This window comes from Petaurus breviceps, unplaced genomic scaffold, assembly GCF_028583685.1.
Source record: "Petaurus breviceps papuanus isolate PSGF00001 unplaced genomic scaffold, PetGlider_PUasm1.0 90919, whole genome shotgun sequence".
Classification (NCBI taxonomy): Eukaryota; Metazoa; Chordata; class Mammalia; order Diprotodontia; family Petauridae; genus Petaurus; species Petaurus breviceps.
Genome location: NW_027187378.1, coordinates 5,984,429 through 6,006,781, shown reverse-complemented (window position 1 = coordinate 6,006,781; position 22,353 = coordinate 5,984,429). Strand labels below are relative to the sequence as shown.

Below are 22,353 nucleotides of genomic sequence, written 5' to 3'. Positions count from 1 at the left end.
AACAGTCTTTATTCTCAGAATTTTCATTTTAATCAGGGAGAGAATTACAGTATAAATATAAGCAGCATAAACATAAAGAGACTTAATACAAATAAATCAGAAATAGTTTAAAAAAATAAGGTAGTTTGGGAATGAGGGCATTAGCTGTAAGGAAGATCAGGAAAAATTTCATGTGTTTGAGTTGAGTTTTGAGGGAAGAAAGATTCTTTTGAGATAGAGGTGAGAAAGAAGTACCTTTTGGACAGGGGAGATGGCAGGTATAAAGGCACTGAGATTAGAAATGCAATAGAGTTAGAAGGAACATTGACATGTCCCCTGGCCTTTCCTTCAGACAAAATAAAGTTAGAATATGTATGAGGAAATTATTTTAACCTTCATTTGAAAACTGTTATTTCTATTTGTCTCAAAATTTAAGTTCTGAGAAACAAAGCATTCCCCTTTAAGAAAAAAAAGGTGTTTTTTTTGTTTTGTTTTTTTTTTTAGTGAGCTAGAAGTCTACAAAGCTCAATTAAGAAACTAAATTGAGGGTGATTACATATCAGACAAGAAGAACTGGGCGTGAGCTCCTCAGTGAGAAGCCAGATAGAAGAAAATATGACCTTTGAAAATATTATTTCTTTAAGTGGGATGAGAAAGCTAAAGGTAAGAATTCTGGGGAAAACTATAGTGGCTTAAAAAAAACAAAAGATATCAATTAAACTGTATTTTTTAAATGCTAAAGTGCCATAAAAATGTTAGCTATCATCATTACTCTTTATATTACATTGGCTGAGGATGGGGGGGAAAGAATGTGCTCAAAAGTCTCAGGGATATAAAAAGCAATTTAGGTGGCACAATGGAAAGAGCACCAGGCCTGGAGTCAGGGAGATCTGAGTTTAAATCTAGCCTTATATCCTTCCTAAATGTGTGACCCTGGGCAAGTCACTTAACCTCTGTTTATCTCAATTTCTTCAACTGTAAGATAGGGTACTAACAGCATCCACTTAGCAAGTTTATTGTGAGGATTAAATGAGATAATAATTGTAATGCACTTAGCAGAGTGCCTGGAACATAGTAAGTGCTATATAAATGTTAGCCATCATTTTTATTGGGTCAGCTAAGTGGTGCAGTGGACCAAGTACTGGTCCTAGAGACAGGAAGGCTTGTCACCTTCTTATGTTCAAATCGGGGCTTAGACACTATCTGTGAAATTCTGAGCAAATCATTTAACCCTGTTTGCCTCAGTTTCCTCATCTGGAAGATGGAAATGGAGAAGGAAATGGTAAAGCATTCAGGTATGTTTGACAAGAAAACCCTAAATGGGGTCAGGAAGAGGTGGGCATAACTGAAAAGAAATGAATAACAAATCATTTATATTATTATTATATAATTACTGAATAAACCATGTGAAAATGCTATATAATTAATACTGCCTTTCTTGGTTATCACAAAGTCTATGACTTGGTTTTATACATGTAACTTTTTCAGGTACTGCATATATAATATGCATGTATACATACTTATAAGATATTATATATAATAGACCCAAAACTCTAATTTGATATCCAAATGGAAAACGATTCTCTCTTTAAAATATACCACTAACACAATAATGTCAAGAACAATTGATGTGTAATGAAACAGTTTAAGGTCTTTAAAATTCCATCTAGCCTTGAAGCCATTACCATGTCTCCTAAACAGAACTAAGTATGGCTTCCAGGTTAAAGAGTGTGCTGAAACAAAATCTGATATTCATGGAACAAGCTGGTTTAATGTTAACATATACATGCACACACACACACAATAAAGACCTTTTACATCTCATCCTTCAAGGATATCAAATTATCATATGGATTCACTAAGTCAAAATTTCTTAATATATAGCAAGGAAACATAGGGGCTGCAAGTTCAGGACATGAATGTGGAAGTCAAATTGAACCAACAGGTGAAGGTGACAATGGTAAATGCTTTTGATTTTTCCAAGCAAGATACATTGATCATAAAACTCAAGGAGAAATCTATGGCTGTATAAGTCAAGAAACTTAATGGCATCCTGAAATCAAAGTTAAATTGAAAAGGCAAATTAAAAAAATTAACACCAATACAATATCATTTTAACATGTACTTTCATAATTGTCATATGTACCATAATAATTTGGAAAGTATTAGAACAAAATATGTACAATATTAATGAAATTATGAGCCTATCCCCCTATGATAGCCATGAAAAAAATTATTATTTCCTCATCAAAAATGAGGAAGAAGGCTGAGGAATGTTCTCAAAGTACATAATAAATGCTAAAAAAAAAACCTTTTAGAAATAATTTTCAAAGGAGTAGACATCATTTCACCAAACACAGTGAAAACCAAGAATAGGTATATTCCACTGGATTTATTTAACATAACTGAAACCAGTTTATCCACCCCCACCCAGGACCAATGGATTTCAGAAAATGCCTAGGATCCACAAAAAGAATCAAAAGGCCTGCAATAAACCACATCCACATGAACTCAACAATATGTTGACAAATGAACAAGTGGATCAGTCATAATTTATTTATGGAAAAGGAGAGGTTTATGATAGCAATTCAAAACCTGGTCATCACCACCAATAATTAAGTGAGGTATCCTTAAGCAGTCCAGAATTACTGATCAAAGCAAATTATGCAAGAACATAGTAAAAAAAAAAAAAACCTTTGTAATACAGCACTAAAGGCTATAAAAATTTAGCACCTACTGAATACTTAGGCAAGGTACAATCTAGTGGTTAGAAATATACAAGAGAAGCCCAATATCTTTCATAAACCAATAAAAACAAATCCAAGTCCTATAAATACAGACATCAAATTATCTTTGAGAATTCAATAAATAAACTGTACTAGAACCAGATTATTATCACAAATAGAAGTGCTGCCCATATTTACCCAAATATAACATTGACTAATAAAGTTTTACAAGTGGAATATTACTAGATATCTTCAAGTTAGGCAGATTGATAAAGATGTGGCAGCAGAAATCAAAATCATGTGGAAACAGGATGAGGTACAATTCCTATCTTTCATTCTATTTACTAGAGTTGTCCCAAAGATACTTTCAGTGAGCCTAAAGGTTAGTTTACATTGTAATATTATTGCTCAATTACAAAAAAGCAATTCTTCTATATTCCTCAGCACAATTCCACAGAACATTAAATATCAAAGAATAATGGCAAATTAATGTAATTTCCCAGAACTTTCTATCTAAATTCCATCTAAAAGATCAGAAATAGACAAACAGAAATATACTATCTTAACATTTATATAGTACTTTAAGGCTTACAAAGTACATTACATCATCTTATTTAATCTCCATAAAACAACTTTGAGGAAGGTATTGTATTCTTGTCGTTTTAAAAATGAGGAAATAGTCACAGCAAGGGTAAGTGGAATAAATATTCAGGTTGTGTGTATCAGAAGAGTTAAAAACAATTCTCTCCAGACTCCAAGTGCAGCATTCTTCATACTAAGGTGAGTCTCCCCAATTTCCTCATTGTGCTACATTTCTGCCTTTACCATAAACATGAATCACAGGAAATAGAAACACCAAACAATTTCAAAATAAGACATCATAATGAGAATATCATTGTGTTCTTGGCATCATTAATTAGTGCCCAATAAACATCAATGAACATGGAATAAATCAGAGTCATTTGCCAAATTTATATTAGCCTTTGAAACTTTGTACATGCAAAGAAGACAGGGAAAAGGGGAAACAATATCCACAGCAGGAACCTACTAAAACTCTTGGAGAGAAAGTATGGATGTTAGGGAAAACTTATACAGAAAAACTACCTATTTCACAGTCTGTGTGAATTGCAAATAGAAAAATAATGTCAAAAACATCATCCTTCACCATAATCCTACCCACATATCCTATATACATTCACAGAAAAAAGGCTAAAAACTTGATTTCCTACCAAGTTAAAAGGCACAAAGCTACTCCTAAGAGAATAGGAAAATCAAAAGAGCACACAGATTACACAGTGTTTACCCATAGCAGATTTAAATTAAAATAAAGTTCAGATTTTGCAAGTATATATATCGATTTCTGGAAACCTATGCTAGGTACATTAAAAGAATAACACAGCTGGGTCAGAGAAAGAAAATATACTAGATCAATACTTCAAAATGTTTCAAAAAATCAAATATGTAGTTTGGGATGTGTGGTTCATGGAGCAGAAGGTAGGGTGAAGTAACACAATTTTCCCAATTTAAATCATGGGAAAAATCATATTATATATACTTATATAGATATGTACAAACATACATTTGTGAAATATATGTGTGTCCATATTTATTTTGTTAAAACTGAAGTTGAAGTCAATAGATTATAAAGTCTGATATTTGTTCATGAGAAGAAAAAAGAACCAAGCAACAATTCCCATTCAATTCAAAGTGTCTCCCTGCTTTGGAGAAGTACATTTCTCTCTTGATCTTTACTTCACTTAATGGTACAGAGCTATCAAAGGAGTCCCCTAACACTTGGAGATCCTATAAACCTAAGCTACAAGGTTTATAGTCTTACAGCCTACAAGGCAATAAACCTGTAAACTCCTTCCTGCCCACTTCAGACAGTTCTTTGTAACACAAATCAACAAATTCAACCTGCAGAAAACACTTCATTCTGCAGTCATTTCCTTTTAACCTGAGCATGTGTTCACCCCCCCCCCCCCAAATCTGTGTTTAATTAAAGCTAAGAGCTTAACCAATGCCTTCTCCCAGAAGCTTCCTATTCCTTCTGGCTAAATAGACATCACAGTCATAGCTACATTTTTTTCAAGAATTTATTGCCATAATTGTGGTACAACCTCAGCCTTCACAAGGTCTCTCTCCACACTCCTTACTCCAGGAGCTTTCTGAGGAATCTCTTCTAGGCCTTCTTTCCAATTGCTTTGTATTAGCTAAGGCAAAGTCCAGGATATGTAAAACACCACAAGGAACCTGAAACTTGGCAAAAGTTAGACTCAAAGTCTAGGTATACTGAGCTTTCCAGGAAGAAAAAGAAGACTAGAAAAAGCTAGTCTGGTACAAGAGGTAAGAACCATTTCTACCCTTACTGTCTGAATTCTACCTAAGCATTTATCAAGTACCTACCCGTGTTTCCCCGATAATAAGACCTATCCTGAAAATAAGCCCTCCCCTTACTGTGTAAGGTTCCTCTAAAATAAGCCCTCCCCTGAAAATAAGCCCTATTGAGATTGCTACTGTAGTGAAGGTGATCCCCTGCGCTACACGCTACATTACAGTACCCTCTGTGTGCACCGTTCCCCGCCCCGTGAAACACACGTGGCGCTCCGAGCTGCATCCAATCAGAGCTGCAGCAGTGAGCGCGTCATCCTGTTCTTCCCCAGTGATTTGCTTGCTGGTGCCATTGAGAGCAGTGCCGCGGAGGAGAGCTGAGGCAGGACAACATAAGCCCTCCCCTGAAAATAAGCCCTCTGGTTTTTTTTCTTTCCAAAAAAGTAATAAGACAGTGTCTTATTATCGGGGAAACACGGTATTGTGCTAAAACTCAGTGATACAAAGAAAAGCAAGGGGATGGGGGGGTTGTCCCTGTCATGGAAGAGCTCACATTCTAATGGAAGAGATAACGTGCAAATACACATGTACAAACAAGATATATAAAGGGACAAACTGGAGAATATAAACAGAGGAAAGAAACTAACATTAACGGAGATAAAGATAAGGCAAAGCATGTTATAGAAGATGGAATGTTAGCTGAGATTTTCAGAAAGCCAGAAAAAAAAAAACAGAAGACAGAAATGAGAAAGGAGAAAACTCCAAGTGTGGGGACGGCCTGTGAAAATGCAAGCAGCAAGGAAATGGAGTGGCTTGCACAAGGAATAGGAAAGAGGTTCATGCCATACATTGGCAGGGTGGGTTAGAGGGTAAGGAGATGAAAAATGTAAGAGGGCTGGAAAGGCAGAGGGGACCAGATGATGAAGGACTTTAAAAGCCAAATGGAGGATTTAATATTTTTTTTTGCTTTTTTTTTAAGGGGGGAGGGCAGGGCAATTGGGGTAAAGTGACTTGCCCAAGGTCACATGGCTAGTAAGTGTGGATGATTTATTATTTGATCCTGAATGTGACAGGGAATAACTAAAGTTTATTGAATGGAGGTAGAGGGGACATGATAAAACCTGAATTCTAGGAAGATCAGTTTGGCAGGTAAAAGAAGGATGGAATGGATGGAAGAGAAATTTGAGTCAGGGAGATCAATCAGTAGGTGAATATAATAATTCAGGCAAGAGGTGATGAGAACCTACACCTGGGCAGTGCCAGTGTCCAAGGAAAAAAGGCTTATAATATGAGAAATATTATGAATGTGGAATGACAGCACTGGGCAATTGACTGGAAATGGGAGGTGATCTGCCTCTTGGAATCCTTCATTTTCTTAAAGTCTCAATTCAGGTGACTACTTACTACCTATCTATGCAAATATTGTGCAGACTAAGCCCCACTTCCCAGGAGAGTTTAATCTCCTTGTGCACACAGATTGTTTCTATCTCCATCAGCCTAACTCACTGTCTTACACACAGTGGATACCTAATATATGCTTGTCGAACTCAGTTGACTTGCAACCCTCTTATTTATTCCCTTCTGAAAAACAGAAGTTCGCAAATATTTCCATAACTGGTAAAGATTAGTTTTGTCATATGCAGGTCTAATTCAGTATTCTAAATTCTTTAATTCTAAATAATGGTAATTTATGAGAAGTAACTACAACTTGTGACTAAAATGAATTGACAATTAAGTAGAAAACTGTTCAAATTTATGAGATTGTATGAGAAAAGTTGTTTACTTGTTACTCTTTTAATGATGAGCATTTTTAGCAAACAAAATCCCAATGTATAGTTAATTTTAAAGATAGAGGTATATGAAGTAGAAAAAATCATTACCCATTCACATTCCCATACATTGAAAAATCGATCATAAGGGGAAATTTTTGCTAAAAGAGTGACTCAATTCTGACTTTTGGCCTGAACATTACTGCTACAATATTCCCAGGACATGTAGCAAGCTAATTTTTAAATAAACTACTTATCCATAAAATACCTCCATAAAATATTCAAACTCCTCTGAGCTTCTGTCAAGCTCTCTATTAAGGTTGCAAATTTTTTATTAGCTACTAACACATAAAAGAATTCGTTTTACATGCTGCTCACTGTGAACAGAAGAATAAACAAATACTGCCATTCAAACTCAAATCCAGCCTACATTGAGGCTTGATGCAGGTCTGTGAGAAGATTATAATTAGACTGTGAAACCCTAGATTCTAAGCTGTTCTCAAAATCATCTTTGAAATTCTACTCACCTATCTTTGATTTCTCTCATTAAGAGAAATTAAATTCACCAGCCACTGTGCAATGAGTATACACACACATGAACACAAAAACATATATGTATGTGAACATGAATACATATACATGTATTAACTACAAAGAACAAACTGTTGAAAAGCTCTTCATCTTACATTGCTCCAACTTGCTGGGTAAATATTTATGTACATAAAAAAACTAACTAAAATGAAAATAGCTTACCTGAGGGCAAAAAAAAAAATCTAAAAAATAAATACTAACAGTTTACTTTGTTACCATGATAATAATAGCTAACATTTACCTAGTGCTTACCATGTGCCAGGCACTATGTTAAGCAATTTACAATTATATCTCATCTGATACAACTACCACTGGAGGTAGGTGCTATGGAATATTTGATCCCATTTTACCAATGAGGAAATTGAGGCAAATAAAGATTAAGTAACTTGCCCAGGGTTACACAGCTATTAAGTGTCTGAGGCTGGAATTGAACTCAGGTGTTCCTGACTCCAGGCCCAGTGCTCTATCCACTGTTCCACCTGGATACCAATGATAAACTCAAATTTGGGATCAAAACATAAAATACTGAAGCCTAATATTAATTTCCCCTCATAAAAGTAAATTTCTACTCCTTTAAAGTTTTATTTTGATTCCTTATCATGTCACAAACCCAGACTCAAAGATAGAAGGGACCATCTAATTCAACCCTTTCATTTTACAGGTTAGAAAGCTGAGACCCAGATGATTTGATCAAGGTCACAGGTAGTGATCATCAGAAGTGGAATTTGAACCCAGCTCATCTGACTCCAGAGTCAATTTTCTTTCTACTGCACCACATGTCAAGGAGTGACCCTGGGTCATACCAGTGAAGTATAAACTATGTAGAGATGATGTGCAGAAAAGCAATCATACTTGACTCAAATTTAATGATACTAATTCCTTTATTTAAGATCACATAAGAAAATACAGTACTTCTTAGAAAATACATAAGTAGATAAATAGTCTAAAAGTATGAGACATATTTTCAGAATTTTACTGCTATTAGATCTTTCTGCAATAACAATGCTATAGTTATTCAATATTCATGTGTGGGAATACTGAAACGATGAAGATCTGCATGAAGGAGTGTCTGACAGCTCTGTGAATCCTGAGCAGCCTCCCTTGGAGACTTTCTAGCTATTAATTTAGCTGATGCATTAACCATTTTTTTTAATTCAATATTTGCAAGATTCACAAAATTATGTTTGTAAAACATTTTGAGTCCCTTAGAAAAAGGCTCTCCATAAAAGATACATTTAATAATTCTAAATTTTAAAGCCAAGGAAAATGGGTATGAATTCCATAAAATCTAGATAGGTAAAAATTATGTTTTTGTATTATCTTAGCATACATACAGGCATGCATAGCATGCAGCATCACATCTCTTGATACCTTGTTAATATTTATGTAAGATGAGTATTAAAAATTTAAAAGAAAATTTAATGTGTCTTCTGGATGGGCTGGTCAAAATAAATGTCTATGGACTAAAATTTTTTTCTTTATCCCCAAAATATGTACATTTAACATAAATGGTTCTATTTTCCCTATGAGGAATATGTTTTTAAAACAGCAATGACTTAAAAACAAATTCAATAGTCTTCAAGAAAATGAAAAATACATATGGATATACAGATGTCTTAATCTTCATCTTTTTTTATCTTCTACAGTACAATATCCTCGTTTATTAAATGTCAAACAGTGGTGAATAAATATCTACTGAATTCCAGTTAAACCAGTCTCATTATGCAACTTCCCCACTCCCACCTAACATGTACTTCACATTGTATATCTTTGCTAGTGCTCTTATCCAGGAAGAAATGCCCTCTTTCCTCTGCTGATCTAAATACAATCACCCTTCAATCATTACCTCTTCTGAATGAAACTTGACCTGACAATTCCACTTTTATATGTCCTCTAATTACTTTTACATGAATCTTGAATTATCTGTACATCGAAATTTAGGCATTTATATACTGCATGTACAGCACCATTTTGGTCATTATTTGTGTAATTATATCTGATCCTCCTAATTAGACTGTGAGATTCTTATGGGTAGTTAAAGTAATGTGTTAATTCTCATATTTGTTCTATTATTCAATAAGTACTTAGTTGTCATCTGCTATGCGTGAGACATTCACCATATGATCTGTCTCATCACCATACTTTTTCCACATATAATGGTCAAGAGGCATAGATGAAAGGGACACTGAAAGGTAGCAAATGTCAGGAGGAATAGAAAGTGCCTATTAAGCATTAGACTTGTCTCATGATAAATAAATATTAAACTTAGGCAGTATCCACATGAACAAAGCCTAAGTGAACATGACTACTCTCTATTCAGTCCAATTCACAGTGACATCTATATGAATTGATAAGGAGTAGGGGATGTAAAGTGCTCATTTTTCCACTCAAAAGATAATATTATTGTTATCTATAATGAATTTGGCCCTTCAGATATTATCTGGTCTGGACAGTTCTAATCAATGTATTATTTAGTCATTCTTGCAGATACCATCCTTTTCATAATGTTCTCACATCAGGATTAGTGTGGAGGTTTTCTCTCCTCCTAAGTTAATCATTCTCCAACATGGTACCAAGGCACAAGTCATCTACAAATAATAGAAGTTCCAAGGGGAAAGGAATGTCAGCTGACTCAGAGATTTGGATAGGTAATCAGAAAAAAATTATATAATCAATCAGTGTACAATATCATCCTACATGGATGTGTGATTTCAATACTTCATAGTTTTCTACCAACACTAAAAAATTCATCTAACTCTTTCTCAGTTTTCTAACCTACACTATTCCAGGCTGTACTATATTAACAATTCATTGTCCCTCGCCAACTCTGGTAGCAAACAAAATGAGCTGCAATGAACAAAGTTAGGAGGGTCTTTACAGGATATCACTACTCTATGTCATTATAAGGCTTGTAAAGCTTGATCCATACCATTTTCTAGACTTTTTAAGTGATGCATTAAACACTTATAGCTAGTACTATAGCTGAAGTTTCATTATTCAATGTATTTTATTCTGGATTATCCACTTTCCATTCTATTCCAAGAACTACTCACTCAAATATGCAATAATCTCTTGGTTATGCTTCATTGAGGAACATCTGAAGAGAACAATACAGGACACAGCACTTTGGGGTTTCAGTGAATAATATTCAGAAAAGAATTCTACCACCTTATGGCATCGGAGAAAGGAAACCATTAGTTTAAGGTTAACAGTAACAATAGCTAATATTTCTGCAGCATTTTAAGGTTTGCACAGTGTTTTATGTATGTTAACTTATCTGATCCAACTGAACAACTCAATAAAATAGTTGCTATTATTTGCCCTTTTACAGATGAGAAAACTGGGGAGGAGAAAGATTAAGTGACTTTTCCAGGGCCACAAAGCTAAAAAGCATCTAAGACAGGATTTAAAATCAGGTCTTCTAGAGTCCAGCACTCTGTACACAGTGACACCTGGCTACTCAAGTTATAAGATAACTGTATAAAACTCTCCTAAGGATGCCACACTGTGGGAGCAGACTATCAGGGAGGATGAAGTGGAAGTGAAAGCTATCAATTATTACAGATTGTTACACTTTAATTTTACAAAAATTAACCTGTACATGTTCTTAAGATGGCACATGAAAGAAGAATAAAACAAGAATTTTAAATATGAGGGGGAAAGACCATACCTCCTACAATATTTCAAAATAAAACTGGTATGTCAATATAAAACCGTTTATTTTTAGAGGATTCCACGATAAAGAACATTAATTTCTATTTTTTTAAAAATCAAAGCTAAGTGTTTGCATATGAAATAATAGTACATTTTTTTATTTAAACTTTTTTGTTTTGTTTTGTCTTTGTATCCCTCACACTTCACACAATGCCTATACTTACTAAATTCTTGTTGGATTTTACTGGATTGGTCAATAAAGCAGAGGTAAGACAGCCATGAAGAATTCAAAAATGAAATTTAAAAGAGAAACTGTCATTTATAATTTAGAATGATTTGACAATGGCGGGTCATAAATGTCTACCAAACTTCGTAACCAAAGGCTTATGGAGAAGCAGTTGTACTCTGATACAGTAAGAGTTATTTTTAGGGATCTCAGCAAGACTCATCTTAAAGAGAACTTAATTGCCACCAAAAGCTAACTAAAATCAGACTGCAGGACTGCATATATATCCTTCTCTCTTAAAATTTAAAATCTCCATCCCAGATTTTCAGGTAAGGTTGAAATAGCCATAGGGGATTCTCAGGGATATACATTATGCCATGTGGAGTTAATTTGCTATTTAAAACAGTAATGGTGACCAATTATGTTTTTAGTACTACTCCAAATAATGAGAGTTGACAGCGACATTCTAGAGAGCATTTGTACTAGGATCCTAATTTTACAGCAACTTAAAACCAAATATTTCTAGACAAATTTAGCATTAAGCTTTGCACTATAGTGAGCTGTCTGTCAGGCTTTAGCTCCCTAGTTACAATATCACTCTTTTAAGAAAGTACAGTACATTGCTTACCCATGATCAGCAACAGCAAGAAAGTCTAAGTTGGTACATCTATTAACAATAAACGGAAACTTTACCACTCACAATCAAGAAAAAGCCTAATTTTCTATACAACACAAACAAACCTTTCAGGAAATTCCAAATGTACCTATAAGAACACTTTACAAGAACAGGTAAAGACATGATGTTTTTTTGCCATCCTTTTAAAGATATAAAACCCCCAAATTGCTTAACTTCTAGTTAACAAATAAGTATTTCTAAATAAAAAATCCTATAGTGTTTACAAAATACTATATTTAGCTAAAATACCATATTTAGTTTGAGTATAAAATATAGTATTTAATTTCTTGAGAAAAAAAGTAAAAATTTTGAAGATATGTCATCACATGTTTTAGGTTTAGGACAAAGTAAGAAGCAACAAGTCAAAGATAAGTTATGTTTTAGTTCTTTTTTTGTTTCTGTCTAAAGTATATTTTTAATTTAATGCTTTTTGAGTTTAATTTTTAATGAATATTATAATTAGGCAATAATCTAAGTTAAGTTTTGAATCTATATTCCTCTAGCCCCAGCTGATAGATAATCCTTGAAGGCAAGCCAAGACCCTCTCAAAATCAATATTAGCACAGTACAGAAATGTTTTTCCTAAAAGTAATAGATTCATATTGAAACATTCAAGACAGATTTCTATTGTTGTAATTACATCAAACTGAAAAAAATGCTTAAACAACTAAATACCAAAAATTAATCACAACAATAATATCATAAACTAAAGGATGTGAATCTATAATGAAACAATAAAGAGTTCTAAGTAATATTAAATTTAGAGAATTAGAGTTACTTCTTTTTTTGATACTGTTTGATACTGTTAAGAGATGCTACAGGGGCGGCTAGCTGGCACAGTGAATAGAGCACCAGCCCTAGAGTCAAGAGGGCCTGAGTTCAAATCCAGTCTCAGACACTTATCACTTACTAGCCTCGTGACTTTGGGCAAGTCAACCACAGTTGCCCTGCCTTCTCCCCTGCAAAAAAAAATATTTAAAAAAATGAAAGATGCTACAGTGGTATTCTAATAAATGACAGCTAACTACCATGCATCATGCTTCTCCTTATCTACTTATAGGATGGGATCATTTTAAGTTATCTTGTTGTTAAATATCAAGATAGTTCTTCTGCTTGATACCACTAACCATAATTAATATCCATCTCTTCACCTAGAATTCCCGAAATAATAATTTCTGCTTTTCTTCTCTTAAAGGATTTTTACTCTCAGGGGCAGCCAGGTGGCTCAGCGAGTAAGAGCACCGGCTCCTGTGTCAGGATGACCTGGGGATCAAATCCAGGCTCAGATACTCAGCACCACACCCAGAAATAAGTGGCTGTGTAACCTTGAGCAAGTTACTAAACTGAGATTGCTTTAAATTTAAAAAAAAAAAAAAGGATTTTTACTCTCTAGCCTTTGGGCACCTCTCTACAAAAGGGAAACATCATAGGTCCAGTGATAACTCTTTCTTTCTACCCTAATCCTCTTTCACACCCCATCTACATATACACACACACACACACAAAAACATACATACACACACACACACACACCATTTAAACTCACATCTTCTTAACACCTTCCAGATATACAGGGTCCAACAAACTCCAAACTATAGAAAGTACTTATCTCTAGCTAGTTTCTTCCCCCTTAGCCCATACACACATAGACACATATACTTGTGCGTGCACACACACACACAAACACTAACACACACACTCCCACACACATATTGATTAGAAGTATAGTTTTACTCACTTTTGCTCAGCAAAGAAAAATAAGAGCATATTTTTCTCATATTTATGTTGACTTATCTAGAGATTAGGTTAATTTTCTCAAGATTTTTTTTTTACTTTTTTTATAACACCCTTTTAAAAAGGTTCATTTTCTAGGTAATTTTTTTTAAACAAGCAATAATGTTAACTAGAATAATTAAGCCAATATCAATAATAATAATAATAATATTTATGTAGCATTTGCTATGTGCCAGACACTGTGCTAAGCATCTCATGTGATCCTCACAAGACATTATCCCCATTTTATAGATTAGGAAACAAGTCAAGTGACTTGACTTTTTTTTGATTGATTATTTTTCATCAGAGTCATTTCCTAACAACCCTTTCTACCTAACCACTGAACCTTCTTTTGTAACAAAGAAAAATAATCAAACAAAACTGACTTTTGCCTTATGTCTGTACTCAATATTAGTCATTGAATTTGTTCTGAGTCCAGATGTCTTTCTGTATTGATTTTGGTTTTGTCTTTTGTCTTTTTCTTTTGATTTTTTTTATTTTCAATAGCTTATTCATTGTTTATATTGTTGTGATACTGCTTACTTCATTCTATCAGTTCATACAAATCTTCCCATAGTTCTCTGAATTTCTCCTGTTTCTGTTGGTACAATAAATTTCTGTTGCATTCATATGCCACAATTTGTTCAATCATTCCCAACTACATGGGCACAGCCTTTGTTTACACCTCTCTGTGAATCCAAAAATTGCTGCCATGATTATTTTGGTATATTTAGGAACTTTCCTTTTGTCTTTGACTTCCTTATGGTAAAGGCCCTATCATGGAATTAGCAACTCTTCTAAGTTTTCCTTGACTCCATGTCAATAGCCAATATTTTCTTTATGACCTCATATTGCTTTTTTTTCTGTAGCTTTCAACACATATCATACAGATTTGTGCATTCTAGTAATGTGTGTTTATATCTTATAGCAGTAAACCATAACTTGATAACTATGTCCTATCTAAATTTATATCCTTTCTAGCATCTACCACAGGGCCCTACAATATCCAATAGAGGATACTGAATTTGAGTAAACCATTGGATTTCTTTTTTTTTTTACTTTTTGGAGGGGAAAAGGCAGGGCACTTGGCATTAAGTGACTTGCCCAAGGTTACATGGCTAGTTTTAAGTGTTTGAGGCCTAATTTGAACTCAGGTTCTCCTGACTCCAGGGCTGGTGCTATATTCACTGTACCACCTAGCTGCCCCAATTGTTGGATTTCTAAGAGATTTTCCAATTAGGCAAAGCATCTTCAGCTTTCTTATAAGGGGAAACAAATTTTAACTACCACACTTTGAGATCATGGGGTTGACAGATGACTAATTAACAACTTGAGGTCTATAAGCAGACAAGGGAGGAGATGACCCAACCACCCGTGTTTCCCACTCTGTTAAGAAATTCTGCCACAGCACAAAAAGGATAGATGGAGCAGATAAAAGTGTGTGGTGGCATCAAAAAGAGTGAGGTCTACCACCTAAGCCTTCAAAATCTGCTGAATCAAAACAAACTGCTTAGAGACCCCTAGATCACACACAACAATAACCTTTACAACCCATGATGATCAGGTCTATTTCCAATTGCATTGCAATGACATATCCAAGTTTATTCCCTTAAAAACAATGGATAGCAAGACTTCAGTGACAAATACTTAAATTTTAGATCCTCAGGATCTAAATTTTTATCTCCTCCTTACTTTTCTTCTTTTAATGAGGAATTAATTTACCTCCTCAATTTTTAATGGACAGCATTCCATAATCAGTCAGTCAAAACTGAATTTATTGAACACTGTGAACTGATGAGCAACAAAGAAAGTGAAGATAGGTTGATGGCTCTTAGGGAAATTATAAACTAATGAGGGAGGGAGGAAAAACAAACATGAAAAAACATAAAGAAACTCCTACAAGAATATATAAACACCTGACTCCTATGCATGACCATAGTTAAGATTCTGTTACCATCAGAGGAAAATCTATCTAGTCCTTTAGGACATTTGTTTAACTTTGACTCTTTTGAACACTCTTGAACATGGATATTGAATCAAGGAACAAATATCTACTATATGCCAAATACTGTTCTAGATGCTAAAGATATGAAACAAAAATTGAACAGTTCCGGCTCACAAAAAAAAAAAACTTAGAATGTCTAATTGGGGAGACAACATACTTATACAGGTTTATAAAAGAAACATTAGAAGTAAATACAAAGTAACCTTAAAGAAGAAGAAAACTACTAGGTGGTGGGATGACCAGGGTAAGACTGAAAGGAGAGGAAAAAGAGTATTTCCTGTATGAGGGGCAATTAGTACAAAGGCACAGAGATGGCAGATAGAGAATCTTTTGTGAAGAACAGTAGGTTGGGCAATATAGCTAGACTATAGAATACATGGAGAGAAATGATGTTTGTTAAGATCTTTAAATGTCAAAGAGACAGGTTTATATTTTATCCCAGAGGTAGTAGGAAGTCACTGGAAGCTTTTTGAATAGGAGTCTGACATAGACACATGTACAATTTAAGAAAATCAGTTTGGTGGTTATGCAGAAGATGGACTGAAGTGAGGAAAGGATGTCAGCCCAGAAAATGATTGGGAGGCTATTACAAGAATATCAATGACTGGCGATAAGATCCCAAAAGAGAGTGGTAGCTCTATAAGGAAAGAAAAGGGAATGTATGTGAGAAATAAGATTTGTCAACAGACTGGACATGAGTGAGTGAGAGTAAATACTCAAGAACATCAAGAATGTGAGCCTGGATGACTATAAGGTTATTTGATCAAAAAGTTTTGGAATTGATTAGTAAGATTCCTCTACCTCTTCTTGTGGAGGTTCCAGTTCTTCCTTCTGCTTCTTTTCCTTTTGGTCTGTACCCACTGAAAGTATCATAAATAGTTGTCTGACCCCAGAAACCATGCAGTAAAGGATAGGCAAGATTTGAACTCAGGTCCCCTTGCTCCAGAGACAGTGCTGTTTCTTTGAACCACGTTGCCACAATTTAGCATCTCTTCCTAGTTCATAGCTCTAATATTATACTTTCTGTAATGACTCACACCACACACCCTCTTCTCCTTTTAATTGAGACTAGAATGTAAACTAACCACATTGGAAGTATATTCCATGATACAGATCAATCAAGAAACATTGCCTTGATATTTAACCTAAATTTTCCCTAAGGTCATCACATTACCCCTAGTTATGTCCCCATATACCTCATTAATTAAATATGCTTCCTCATTAGTGTTTACATATTTCAAGTAAAGAAAGACCCTAATGCAATATATTATTTTCATACAATTAAGGATATAGGGAAAAGCATCTCTATGTTTGGTTCTTTTAATTTATCTGCTGTTTTGTGGAAAAAGTAAATTGTTGCTGCAAAAAGGAGAGATGGGGAGAAGGAAAGAGGAAGGGGAAAGAGAAAGAGAGAAAATGAAGGGGGAGGGATGGAGGGAAGTAAAGAGAGGAAAAAGTGAAAGAGAGAGGGAGGGAGGGACTGAGAGGGAGAAAGAGAGGGAGGGAGACATAGAGGGAGAGGGAGAGAGAGAGGGAGAGAGGGGGGAGGGGAGGAAAAAGGAGAGAGAGAAAGAAAGGGAGAGAGTATATGAACACAAGAAAGCACTGAGATTACTATGACCTGGATGCCAATAAGTATATAAGGCTACCTAAGCCATGAACTATGATGTTACATAAAATTTAAAAGAGAGCAACAGATGTAGGAATGAGAAACTTTTTAGCAACAAGGGCAAGATCACTATGGAATCACATTTAATATTTTAATTTTCATAAAACTAAAAATACTAAGAAATACTATTTTTCTGTAAAAACCCTTTCCAAAATCCTTGGGAAGGCCCTTAGAAAGGTAGGTAATAAATGAAGGACAAAAAGGCTTTCATTTGCTATTCATCAAATGAGATAACATTTTTTTTCTTTTTGCCTTTTGGAGGGCAATTGGGGTTAAATAACTTGCCCAAGGTTACAGGGCTAGTATTTTTGTGTGGGTGTTAAGTGTCTCAGGCTGGAACCGAACTCAGGTCCTCCTGACTCCAGGGCCAGCGCTTTACTCACTGCGCCACCTAGCCACCCCAAGATAACATTTATTAAAAAGCTTTTTCCCCCAGTGCCTGACACATAGTAGGTGCTATATTTATATTCCCTTCCCTTTCCTTCCTTTATTAGGTGACTGAATTGAGTGATATCCAGAAACTTAAAGTGTCTCCTGTCTAGATAAGAAGTTTTTTTCCCCATCCCTTATTCTTTTTTTTTTCTTTTTGGAGGGCAATTGGGGTTAAATGACTTGCCCAGGGTTGTGAGGTTAGTTTTTGTGTTAAGTGTCTGAGGCTGGATCCAAACCCACGTCCTCCTGACTCCAGGGCCAGTGCTCTATTCACTGCATCACCTAGACACGCCACCCTCCCATCCCTTATTCTTGACTAGAATACTGATTCATCTAAGAGCAATCTGCTCCCATCCCTTAAAGGCATTAGACTAAGGTACACCCCATGGGAACTACTCTTCCATTCAAAAGGAGGCACTCAACAACTTCCTATTCAATTAACTCCATTGACTTAGAGGAATATAGTCCAGGAAAAAGAAGACAGAGACATAGTTGGTCCATTCTAGAACATTAATCCAGATTGTCTTTTAAGATATGTTTTCCTTGTTTTATTGTCCTATAAATGTTGCCTGAAATCTTTTTAGGGCACAGATTCATGTCAGAGCTCATGAGGGACTATTCCAGTCTGAATATCACTCTCCAAGCTAGGAATAGCTTTGGATTTAGATCAATGTTAAAAATCAGGTTTTTTGTAATACCAGTGACTAAATGAAGAATACACTCTTACTATTAATATTTTTTTCTTCAATACTATTGATACTAAGTCTATTGTCTCCTTCCCACCCCCACTATCCCTTCAAGAGCTATATTTGGAAACTGTTTAGCAAACTATGCAGACTGGGGAAACTATGTGAAGAAGGAAACATTTATAAAGCAACTACTATGTGTTGTGTGAAGCACTTTTCAAATATTATCTCATTTTATCCTCACAACAACCTTGAGAAGTAGTGTGATAGTAATGGAATATAAAGATCCCCCTGTATTGGCTTGGTTTTCAAATTGATTGTGTTAAAACCCAGAGCTTGTTAATCTCACCTGTGGGATGGACTTGTTGATGTGAAAAGAAAGTCTTGAACTGGAAGGAGCTGGTGATGTAGATTTGGAGAGACACAAGAGAGAGGCGGAAGAACTTTTTGGAAGCAGCACCCTTGTGGAGGCAGAGAGAGAGAGACTGAGAGGACTGCTGAGGGCCACTTTGAATCGCCCTGGACTTTTGAGACCTGCCCCCGAAGCTGCCAAGGACTGAGGAGACATGGCTGTTTTGCTGGTACTTTGTCTGTCTATTTTGATGTTGTTTTGCCAGATTTGTCCATTGGTGAAAGACAGTCCTGTTGAAGAAGTCCTGGAACCTGGCTGTTGGCTAAGAGCTCCTGAGACTGTCCTGCAGACAGAGAGTGAATACTGTCCACTGGTGAAGGGCAGTGCTGTTGTTGCAGGGGTCTGGGAACCTTTCTGTTGGTTTAGAGCTACTGAGACTGTCCTGCAGACAGAGAGTGAATACTGTCCACTGATGAAGGGCAGTGCTGTTGTTGCAGGGGTCTAGGAACCTTGCTGTTGGTTCAGAAGCCCTGAAGAAGGATTTTCTTGTTGTATGTTTACAGAAATCCTGGGAGAGGGTTTTACTAATGTTTTCAGGGGTTCTAGGACTGTTCTGCAGACAGAGGATGAATTAATGAAGAGACTGGCAATGTATCTTGTGGCCTTGCTAAGCCTTGTCTCCCCAGGAACTAAGATTGCTGAGAACTTGCCTCATGTCAAGATGAAGAAAAGACCTCCATTTGGGTATTAAGTGCTGTGCTTAAACTTGATGTAACTCTGGGGTAGATTCAATTGTGATCCAGGGTTGGGGAACTTTTGACCTGTTTGTGTTCTATGGTTGAACAAATGAATGTACTTTACTTATGTTTGGAAACTAATCTCCATTTGAGAAGAGGGGTTTTGTGATGGACTAAATGAAGGTACAGCCTAGGGGTGGAGTAGTATTTAGAACAGGGACTTTGTAATTGATTGAATGAATGGAAGGTCCTGGGGTGGGGTAGTACTTGGAGATTATTTAATCACACTTAGTAAATGCTGTATTTTGAATGATGTCATGTTTTGATCTTCTCTGTTCTTGGGTTGACACTGAGTAAAATGGAGAGCACCTATGCTGGTATTTTGAACCTTGGGAAGTTGCCTTTGCTTGGCATTACATTACATTATGGCGTAGTCGGTAGGATTACAAAGCATAGTGCCTCTATTTGTTCCAGGATCCATGGCCATTTAGATTGAGATTGTAAGGCCAAGGATTCTGGAGGGGTGGAATGGTTCCCTGAAACTTTAGACATCATTTTGTTATGTTATGTTATGTTATGTTACGTTACGTTACGTTACGTTACGTTACGTTACGTTACGTTACGTTATGTTATGTTATTGTTATGTTATTTTATGGATAAGAAAACTGAGACCTAGAAAGTTAAAGCCACTTGTCCAAAGTCACAAAGCTAGTCAGTAACAGATTCAGGACCAAAATCTAGGTCTCCTCAATTACAATCATGTACTTTCTACTACAGTATAGCATGCCCCCTCCTTCCTATTATTGTTATGTGAATTTAGGCAAGAATTTGTCAAAACTTGGAGTGGGTATACAAAAAACCCCACAATTTTTAATTTAACACTCAATAAGGAATGAAGAAAACAATCATTTATTAAGTTCCCACTATATGCCAGACATTATGCTAGAGGCTTTACAAATAATATTTCCTTTGATCCTCACAACAACCCTGGGAGTCAAGTACCTATTATCTCCATTTTACAGTTTAGGAAATTGAGGCAGAAAGAGATTTAGTGATTTATGCAAGTTCTCACAGCTAGTGAGTGTTTGAAGCTGGATCTGAACTCAGTTTTTCTTGGTCATAGGTCCAGTGTTGTATGCAATATGCCACCTAGCTGTCTCTATAAACATCAACTAATATCTGCACACATATTGTGGCTAAGTATCAACATTAATGTTTAAAAAGTACCCTATTACTTTCATGCCCTTTCCCAAATTAGCCTTGAATATGAGATTAGACTATTTTTTTTCAAACAGATATCCTTGGTTGAAATTTATAAAGCTGTCATGAGATTATATAAACACCAGACATATTTAATTGTCTTCTAGCTAAAACTAACTGGAAATAATTTGGCCCTACAAAATAGTTTTATACAGAAGGAGCTTTAATATCTTACTGTATTCAAAATCAACATTAAGCAACAAATCAAGGAACAAATATGTCAAAATAAAACAAACTCTCCCCACTATGGAGGCAAATTCATGATTTGCAGACTGTGAATAGAGGATCTATTATTCTTAATATCACCATTATAATTCTGAAAGATTTTTTTCCAAGAGGATAAGGTAGTCCTTTTGTATACAAATATGCAAATTAGTGGACTAGAATTGATTTATAATAGAATGAGTAATTTTCTAATGTTTAAGTAAAAACATTATAACTTTAAAACAATGACATTAAAACATATGGTCTGTGCAAAATGTGCCAAGATCACTTATCAACAAATTTCATAGAACCCGCTAGGCCTTCTCCCTTGTGATTTTCCAAACATTTATTTTCTCTTTTTTGGCAGAAAAACAAGGTAACCTATAGTCAGAAAACATCTTATAAAGGTATCTTTAAATTAAAAAAAATAAACCAATAATTATATCTGGGGAAGGAAAAACAGGGCATCTCACTTGTTGACACCCTGGATTCTTGCCCAATACTGTGAAAATAAAATATTCATTTCATGTACAGATGTTTCTGTTTCAAGATTGCAAAAGAAACTAATATATGCTCCCAATTTTTTAAAACTTTACATACAGCAAGCACTTTTTGTTCCTCCCTTTATCTTTTCTAAAAAGAATTGATACAAAGAAACTATTTTGCATATAGTTTCTGTTCAATGCCAAACTCTCTAATTTTCCGAATTGAGTAACAATGCATATTAATGCACATTTCATGCAGATCTTTTGGACTGGATGAGGGGAAATGATGATGTCATTTCCCTGAGGAATAGGAGTACCCACCAAAAGGAATTTCTCCTTAGGTTAGAATGAGGAATTGGGGGTGGGGGGGGTAGAAAGAAAATATGGGGTTACATAAATCCAAGCACTTTGAGGAATAAAGGGAAGGAAGGAAAGAAGGAAGGAAGGAAGGAAGGAAGGAAGGAAGGAAGGAAGGAAGGAAGGAAGGAAGGAAGGAAGGAAGGAAGGAAGGAAGGAAGGAGAAAAAAGGAAGAAAGGAAGATGAAGGAAGGAAGGAAAGAAAGAAAGAAAGAAAGAAAGAAAGAAAGAAAGAAAGAAAGAAAGAAAGAAAGAAAGAAAGAAAGAAAGAAAGAAAGAAAGAAAGAAAGAAAGAAAGAAAGAGAAAGAAAGAAAGAAAGGAAGGAAGGAAGGAAGGAAGGAAGGAAGGAAGGAAGGAAGGAAGGAAGGAAGGAAGGAAGAAAGAAAGAAAGAAAAAGAAAGAAAGAAAGAAAGAAAGAAAGAAAGAAAGAAAGAAAGAAA

The 22,353-nt window shown here is 35.4% G+C and overlaps 1 protein-coding gene and 1 long non-coding RNA gene across 3 annotated transcripts in view; one reads left to right on the top strand and one right to left on the bottom strand.

Annotated features, from left to right (window-relative positions):
• MACROD2 (mono-ADP ribosylhydrolase 2) overlaps positions 1-22,353 on the bottom strand; it is a 2,250,628-nt gene that overhangs the window by 2,016,475 nt on the left and 211,800 nt on the right. The gene's annotated exons all lie outside the window — the stretch shown is intronic.
• Positions 318-8,813, top strand: LOC138151884 (uncharacterized). Its single transcript, XR_011165956.1, has 2 exons — positions 318-642; positions 8,058-8,813. It is a non-coding gene; the product is annotated as an uncharacterized lncRNA (long non-coding RNA).